The 9,034-nt window shown below is 39.5% G+C and overlaps 1 non-coding gene across 1 annotated transcript; it reads right to left on the reverse strand.

Annotated features, from left to right (window-relative positions):
* Window positions 1-8,400: 8,400 nt before the first annotated feature.
* On the reverse strand, window positions 8,401-8,508 carry LOC112718547 (small nucleolar RNA R71). The gene has a single exon (XR_003160882.1). It is a non-coding gene; the product is annotated as a small nucleolar RNA R71 (small nucleolar RNA).
* Between the last annotated feature and the right edge of the window lie 526 nt (window positions 8,509-9,034).

Raw genomic sequence — 9,034 nt, forward strand, 5'->3', positions numbered from 1 at the left:
CCATGAAGACTTCCAGGAATTTCTCCACCATATAAGAGAAGATGGATAAGATGCATCTCTGAAAGGATGCAGGAGCATTACACAGACCAAAAGGCATCCTCCTGTAGGCAAACACGCCAGAAGGGCAAGTAAATACTATTTTCTCTTGGTCCTGAGGATCTACTGCAATTTGGTTGTAACCTGAATAGCCATCCAAAACGCAGTAATAATCATGACCAGCTAGTCTTTCTAGCATTTGGTCTATGAATGGTAAAGGAAAATGATCCTTTCTGGTGGCTGTATTGAGCCTTCTGTAGTCAATACACATACGCCACCCTGTGACTGTCCTTGTAGGAACTAGTTCATTTTTTTCATTATGAACCACTGTCATGCCTCCCTTTTTTGGGACAACTTAGACAGGGCTCACCCAGGGGCTATCAGAAATAGGATAAATAATCCCAGCCTCTAGTAATTTAGTGACCTCTTTCTGCACCACCTCCTTTATGGCTGGATTTAGCCTCCTCTGTGGTTGGACCACAGGTTTGGCATTATCCTCCAACAGGATCTTGTGCATGCATCTGGATGGGCTAATGCCCTTAAGATCACTTATGGACCACCCAAGAGCTGTCTTGTGTGTCCTTAGCACTTGAATCAGTGCTTCCTCTTCCTGTGGATTTAAAGCAGAGCTTATAATCACTGGAAAAGTGTCACCCTCTCCCAGAAATGCATACTTCAGGGATGGTGGTAGTGGTTTGAGTTCAGGTTTGGGAGGCTTATCTTCCTCCTGAGGAATTTACAAAAATTCCTTTGTTTCCTCTGACTCTTCTTGATCAGGCTGAGCATCTTTGAAGATGTCCTCAAGTTCTGATTCTAGACTTTCAGTCATATTGATCTCTTCCACCAGAGAGTCAATAATGTCAGCGTCCATGCAGTCATTTGGTGTGTTTGGATGCTGCATAGCTTTTACAGCATTCAACTTGAACTCATCCTCATTGACTCTCAGGGTTACTTCCCCTTTTTGTACATCAATGAGAGTTCGTCTAGTTGCTAGGAAAGGTCTTCCTAGAATGAGAGTTGCACTCTTGTGCTCCTCCATTTCCAGCACCACAAAGTCAGTTGGAAAGGCGAATGGCCCAACCTTGACAATCATGTCCTCTATTATGTCTGATGGATACTTAATGGAGCCATCAGCAAGTTGGAGGCATATCCGGGTTGGTTTGACTTCTTCAGTCAACCCAAGCTTTCTGATAGTGGATGCAGGTATTAGATTGATACTTGCTCCAAGATCACATAAGGCTGTCTTAGTGCAAGCGCCTTCTGATGAGCGGATAATTTGTACGCTTTTTGGCATTGTTTTTAGTATGTTTTTAGTATGATCTAGTTAGTTTTTAGTATATTTTTATTAGTTTTTAGTTAAAATTCACTTTTCTAGACTTTACTATGAGTTTGTGTGTTTTTCTGTGATTTCAGGTATTTTCTAGCTGAAATTGAGGGATCTGAGCAAAAATCTGATTCAGAGACTAAAAAGGATTGTAGATGCTGTTGGATTCTGACCTCCCTGCACTCGAAGCGGATTTTCTGGAGCTACAGAAGCCCAATTGGCGCGCTCTCAACGGCGTTGGAAAGTAGACATCCTGGGCTTTCCAGCAATATATGATAATCCATACTTTGCCCAAGATTTGATGGCCCAAACCGGCGTTCAAAGTCACCCTCAGAATTCCCAGCGTTAAACGCCGGAACTGGCACAAGAATGGGAGTTAAACGCCCAAACTGGCATAAAAGCTGGCGTTTAACTCCAAGAAGAGTCTCTACACGAAAATGCTTCAATGCTCAGCCCAAGCACACACCAAGTGGGCCCGGATGTGGATTTTTATGTCATTTACTCATCTCTGTACACCCTAGGCTACTAGTTCTCTATATATAGGACCTTTTACTATTGTATTTGAAGCTTTTGATCATGTTTTTATGATTGAACCCTCTTTGGGAGGCTGGCCATTCGGCCATGCCTAGACCTTGTTCTTATGTATTTTCAACGGTGGAGTTTCTACACACCATAGATTAAGGTGTGGAGCTCTGCTGTACCTCGAGTATTAATGCAATTACTATTGTTCTTCTATTCAATTCCGCTTGTTCTTGTTCCAAGATATCACTTGTTCTTCAACTTGATGAATGTGATGATCCGTGACACTCATCATCATTCTCACCTGTGAACGTGTGCCTGACAACCACCTCCGTTCTACCTTAGATTGGGTGAATATCTCTTGGATTCCTGATACACGATGCATGGTTGATCGCCTGACAACCGAGCGCTCGCCTGACAACCGAGCCAGCCATTCCGTGAGATCAGAGTCTTCGTGGTATAGGCAAGAACTGATGGCGGCATTCAAGAGAATCCGGAAGGTCTAACCTTGTCTGTGGTATTCTGAGTAGGATTCAATGATTGAATGACTGTGACGAGCTTCAAACTCCTGAAGGCGGGGCGTTAGTGACAGACGCAAAAGAATCACTGGATTCTATTCCAGCCTGATTGAGAACCGACAGATGGATAGCCGTGCCGTGACAGGGTGCGTTGAACATTTCCACTGAGAGGATGGGAGGTAGCCACTGACAACGGTGAAACCCTTGCATAAGCTTGCCATGGAAAGGAGTAAGAAGGATTGGATGAAGACAGTAGGAAAGCAGAGAGACGGAAGGGACAAGCATCTTCATACGCTTATCTGAAATTCCTACCAATGAATTACATAAGTATCTCTATCTTTATCTTTATGTTTTATTCGTATATCACCATTATCCATTTGAGTTTGCCTGACTAAGATTTACAAGGTGACCATAGCTTGCTTCATACCAACAATCTCTGTGAGATCGACCCTTACTCGCGTAAGGTTTATTACTTGGACGACCCAGTACACTTGCTGGTTAGTTGTGCGAAGTTGTAGTGATCACAATTTCGTGCACCAAGTTTTTGGCGCCGTTGCCAGTGATTGTTGAGTTTGGACAACTGACGGTTCATCTTGTTGCTTAGATTAGGTATTTTTCTTCAGAGTTCTTAAGAATGAATTCTAGTGTTTCAAGGTGATGTTCTTATCATCACCAAAGCTGATTGGTCTTCATCAATTTAGCTCTTGAATGCAATGTTCTGCTGAAGCTTGGCTAACCATGTCTAATTCCTTTAGACTGAAGCTTTAGACTAACATTGCATGATTCCTGGGATTTTCATTAAGAATTTTGATACCTTTATTTTCTTTTCCACTTAATTTTCGAAAAACACAAAAAAATTTACAAAATCAAAAAAAAAAAACCAAAAATATTTTATGTTTCTTGTTTGAGTCTAGTGTCTTATTTTAAGTTTGGTGTCTTGCATGCATTGTTTATTTGATCTTGGTTCTATTTTCAAGTCAATAGTACAGGGAACTGAAGATTCAGAACATGCAGCAGAGGAATTACACATAAAAAGCTGGGCGTTCAAAACGCCCAGTGAAGAAGGACAGACTGGCGTTTAAACGCCAGCCAGGGTGCCTGGCTGGGCGTTTAACGCCCAAAAGGGTAGCATTTTGGGCGTTAAACGCCAGAATGGATACCATTCTGGGCGTTTAACGCCAGGATGGCACAGGAGGGAAGATTTTGTTTTCAAATCAATTTTTTTTCAAGTTTTCAAAGTTTTTCAAAATCAAATCTTTTTCAAATCAAAATTTTTTCAATCAAATCTTTTTCAAAATCAATTTCTTTCCCTTTTCAAAGATACTTGCTATCAATTAATGATTTGATTCAACATTTCAAGTATGTTGCCTTTTCTGTTGAGAAAGGTTTAATGTTTGAATCATATCTTTTCTTGATAGCCAAGTCATTAATTTTCAAAATCAAATTTTTTAAAAAATGTTTTTCAAATCATATCTTCTCAATCACATCTTTTTAAAATAGCTTTCAATCAAATCTTTTTGATTTCCAATTTCAAATTCTTTTTCAAAAAATCACTTGATTTCTTTCCCACTTTTATTTTCGAAAATCAATTAGTGTTTTTCAAAGTGTTTTCAAAATTCTTTACTTAATTTTCGAAAATTACTTTCCCTCTTCTCACATCCTTCTAATTATGGACTAACACCATTCCTTAATGCAAAATTCGAACTCCATCTTCTTTGATAAGTTCGAATTTTCTACTTCTGCCTTCTATTTTTCTTTTCCTCTAACACCTCAAGGAATCTCTATACTGTGACATAGAGGATTCCACATTTTCTTGTTCTCTTCTCTTTCTTATGAGCAGGAGCAAGGACAAAAGCATTCTTGTTGAGGCTGATCCTGAACCTGAAAGGACCTTGAAGCAAAAATTAAGAGAAGCTAAGGCACAATTCTCTGTAGAGGACCTAACAGAAATCTTCAAAGAAGAAGAACACATGGCAGCCGAAAACAACAACAATGCCAACAATGCAAGGAAGGTGCTGGGTGACTTTACTGCACCTACTCCCGATTTCTATGGGAGAAGCATCTCTATCCCTGCCATTGGAGCAAACAACTTTGAGCTTAAGCCTTGATGAGCGGATAATTTGTACGCTTTTTGGCATTGTTTTTAGTATGTTTTTAGTATGATCTAGTTAGCTTTTAGTATATTTTTATTAGTTTTTATTTAAAATTCACTTTTCTGGACTTTACTATGGGTTTGTGTGTTTTTCTGTGATTTCAGGTATTTTCTGGCTGAAATTGAGGGACCTGAGCAAAAATCTGATTCAGAGACTAAAAAGGACTGCAGATGATGTTGGATTCTGACCTCCCTGAACTCGAAGTGGATTTTCTGGAGCTACAGAAGCCAAATTGGCGCGCTATCAACGGCGTTGGAAAGTAGACATCCTGGGCTTTCCAGCAATATATGATAGTCCATACTTTGCCCAAGATTTGATGGCCCAAACCGGCATTCAAAGTCACCCTCAGAATTTCCAGCGTTAAACGCCGGAACTGGCACCAAAATGGGAGTTAAACGCCCAAACTGGCATAAAAGCTGGCGTTTAACTCCAAGAAGAGTCTCTACACGAAAATGCTTCAATGCTCAGCCCAAGCACACACCAAGTGGGCCCGGAAGTGGATTTTTATGTCATTTACTCATCTCTGTACACCCTAGGCTACTAGTTTTCTATAAGTAGGACCTTTTACTATTGTATTAGGGAGATCTTTCAATCTTTGGATCTTTTGATCATGTTTTGATGATTGAACCCTCATTGGGAGGCTGGCCATTTGGCCATGCCTAGACCTTGTTCTTATGTATTTTCAACGGTGGAGTTTCTACACACCATAGATTAAGGTGTGGAGCTCTGCTGTACCTCGAGTATTAATGCAATTACTATTGTTCTTCTATTCAATTCCGCTTGTTCTTGTTCCAAGATATCACTTGTTCTTCAACTTGATGAATGTGATGATCCGTGACACTCATCATCATTCTCACCTATGAACGTGTGACTGACAACCACCTCCGTTCTACCTTCGATTGGGTGAATATCTCTTGGATTCCTGATACACGATGCATGGTTGATCGCCTGACAACCGAGTGCTCGCCTGACAACCGAGCCAGCCATTCCGTGAGATCAGAGTCTTTGTGGTATAGGCTAGAACTGATGGCGGCATTCAAGAGAATCCGGAAGGTCTAACCTTGTTTGTGGTATTCTGAGTAGGATTCAATGATTGAATGACTGTGACGTGCTTCAAACTCCTGAAGGCGGGGAGTTAGTGACAGACACAAAAGAATCACTGGATTCTATTCCGGCCTGATCGAGAACCGACAGATGGATAGCCGTGCCGTGACAGGGTGCGTTGAACATTTTCACTGAGAGGATGGGAGGTAGCCACTGACAACGGTGAAACCCTTGCTTAAGCTTGCCATGGAAAGGAGTAAGAAGGATTGGATGAAGACAGTAGGAAAGCAGAGAGACAGAAGGGATAGCATCTTCATACGCTTATCTGAAGTTCCTACCAATGAATTACATAAGTATCTCTATCTTTATCCTTATGTTTTATTCATATATCACCATATCCATTTGAGTTTGCCTGACAAAGATTTACAAGGTGACCATAGCTTGCTTCATACCAACAATCTCTGTGGGATCGACCCTTACTCGCGTAAGGTTTATTACTTGGACGACCCAGTACACTTGCTGGTTAGTTGTGCGAAGTTGTGTTTATGCCATGGTATTGAACACCAAGTTTTTGGTTTCATTACCGGGGGATTATTTGATTTGTGAAAAGTATTGATCACAATTTCGTGCACCAAGTTTTTGGCGCCGTTGCCGGGGATTGTTGAGTTTGGACAACTGACGGTTCATCTTGTTGCTTAGATTAGGTATTTTTTTTTTCAGAATTCTTGAAGATGAATTCTAGAGTTTCATGATGATTTGTTGAAGTCTGGCTGGCTGAGAGGCCATGTCTAATTTCATTGGACCGAGGTTTCAACTTATCATCACAAAAGCTTGTTGATTTCTATCAATCTTGCTTTTGGAGCAGTGATCTGCTAAGGCTTGGCTGGCCATTGGCCATGTCTAGTGTTTTGGACCGAAGCTTTCTTTGAAAGCTTGGCTGGCTGTGAAGCCATGTCTAATTCCTGGACCGGAGTCTTAGACTAAACATTGCATGATTCCTGGAATTCTCATTAAGAATTTTGATACCTTTTTCCACTTAATTTTCGAAAATTCAAAAAAATTTTACAAAATTATAAAAACAAAAAAAAATATTGCATGTTTGAGTCTAGTGTCTCATTTTAAGTTTGGTGTCAATTGCATGCATTCATGTGTCTTAGGGATCTTCAAGTTGTTCTTGATAATTTCATTGCTCTGACCTTTGAATTCTCTTGACTTGAGTGTTTATATGTCTCATATGCATTCTCATTAGTGTCAGTAGTATACAAACTGCTAAGTTTGGTGTCTTGCATGCATTGTTATTTGATTTTAGTTGCATTTTGATTATTCCTTATTATTAAAAATCCAAAAATATTGTTAATTTGTGTCTTCTCAAGTCAATAATACAGAGAATTGAAGATTCAGAACATACAGCAGAGGAATTACACAGAAAAAGCTGGGCGTTCAAAACGCTCAGTGAAGAAGGACAGACTGGCGTTTAAACGCCAGCCAGGGTACCTGGTTGGGCGTTTAACGCCCAAAAGGGTATAGTTTTGGGCGTTAAACGCCAGAATGTGCACCATTCTGGGCGTTTAACGCCAGGATGGCACAAGAGGGAAGATTTTGTTTTTAATGCAGATTTTTTTTTCAGGTTTTCAAAGTTTTTCAGAATCAAATCTTTTTCAAATCATATCTTTTCAATCATATGTTTTCAAAATCAATTTCTTTCCATTTTTTTGATACTTGCTATCAATTAATGATTTGATTCAACATTTCAAGTATGTTGCCTTTTCTGTTGAGAAAGGTTTAATGTTTGAATCATATCTTTTCTTGTTAGCCAAGTTTTTAATTTTCAAAATCAAATCTTTTTAAAATGTTTTTCAAATCATATCTTCTCAATCACATCTTTTTAAAACTAATCATATCTTCTTAACCACATCTTTTTCAAAATAGTTTTCAATCAAATCTTTTTGATTTCTAATTTCAAAAATCTTTTTCAAAAAAAATCACTTTACTTCTTTCCCACTTTTATTTTCGAAAATTAATAAGTGTTTTTCAAAATGTTTTCAAATCTTTTACTTAATTTTTGAAAATTACTTCCCTTCTTCTTATATCATTCTGTTCATGGACTAACACTATCCCTTAATGCACAATTCAAACTCCATCTTCTTTGATAAGTTCGAATTTGCTACTTCTGCCATCCATTTTTCTTTTCCTCTGACACCTCAAGGAATCTCTATACTGTAACATAGAGGATTCCACATTTTCTTGTTCTCTTCTCTTTCTTATGAGCAGGAGCAAGGACAAAAGCATTCTTGTTGAGGCTGATTCTGAACCTGAAAGGACCTTGAAGCGAAAACTAAGAGAAGCTAAGGCACAAATCTCTATAGAGGACCTAACAGAAATCTTCAAAGAAGAAGAACACATGGCAGCCGAAAACAACAACAATGCCAACAATGCAAGGAAGGTGCTGGGTGACTTTACTGCAGCTACTCCCGACTTCTATGGGAGAAGCATCTCTATCCCTGCCATCGGAGCAAACAACTTTGAGCTTAAGCCTCAATTAGTTTCTCTAATGCAACAGAATTGCAAGTTCCATGGACTTCCATTGGAAGATCCTCATCAGTTTTTAGCTGAATTCTTGCAAATCTATGACACTGTCAAGACTAATGGGGTTGACCCTGAGGTCTACAGACTTATGCTATTCCCTTTTGCTGTAAGAGACAGAGCTAGGACATGGTTGGACTCACAACCTAAAGAAAGCCTGGACTCTTGGGAAAAGCTAGTCAATGCCTTCTTGGCAAAGTTCTTTCCACCTCAAAAATTGAGTAAGCTTAGAGTGGAAGTCCAAACCTTCAGACAGAAGGAAGGAGAATCCCTCTATGAAGCTTGGGAAAGATACAAACAATTAATCAGAAAGTGTCCATCTGATATGCTTTCTGAATGGAGCATCATAGGTATTTTCTATGATGGTCTCTCTGAACTATCCAAAATGTCTTTGGATAGCTCTGCTGGAGGATCTCTTCATCTGAAGAAGACGCCTACAGAAGCTCAAGAGCTGATTGAAATGGTTGCAAATAACCAATTCATGTACACTTCTGAAAGAAATCCTGTGAACAATGGGACTAGTCAGAAGAAAGGAGTTCTTGAGATTGACACCCTGAATGCCATATTGGCTCAGAACAAAATATTGACTCAACAAGTCAATATGATTTCTCAAAGTCTGTCTGGAATGCAAAATGCACCAAGCAGTACTAAGGAAGCTTCATCTGAGGAAGAAGCTTATGATCCTGAGAACCCTTCAATGGAAGAGGTGAATTACATGGGAGAACCCTATGGAAACACCTATAATCCTTCATGGAGAAATCATCCAAATTTCTCATGGAAGGATCAACAGAGACCTCAACAAGGTTTCAACAATAATAATGGTGGAAGAAACAGGTTTAGCAATAGCAAGCCTTTTC

The sequence above is a fragment of the Arachis hypogaea genome, chromosome 10 (assembly GCF_003086295.3).
Source record: "Arachis hypogaea cultivar Tifrunner chromosome 10, arahy.Tifrunner.gnm2.J5K5, whole genome shotgun sequence".
Taxonomy (NCBI): Eukaryota; Viridiplantae; Streptophyta; class Magnoliopsida; order Fabales; family Fabaceae; genus Arachis; species Arachis hypogaea.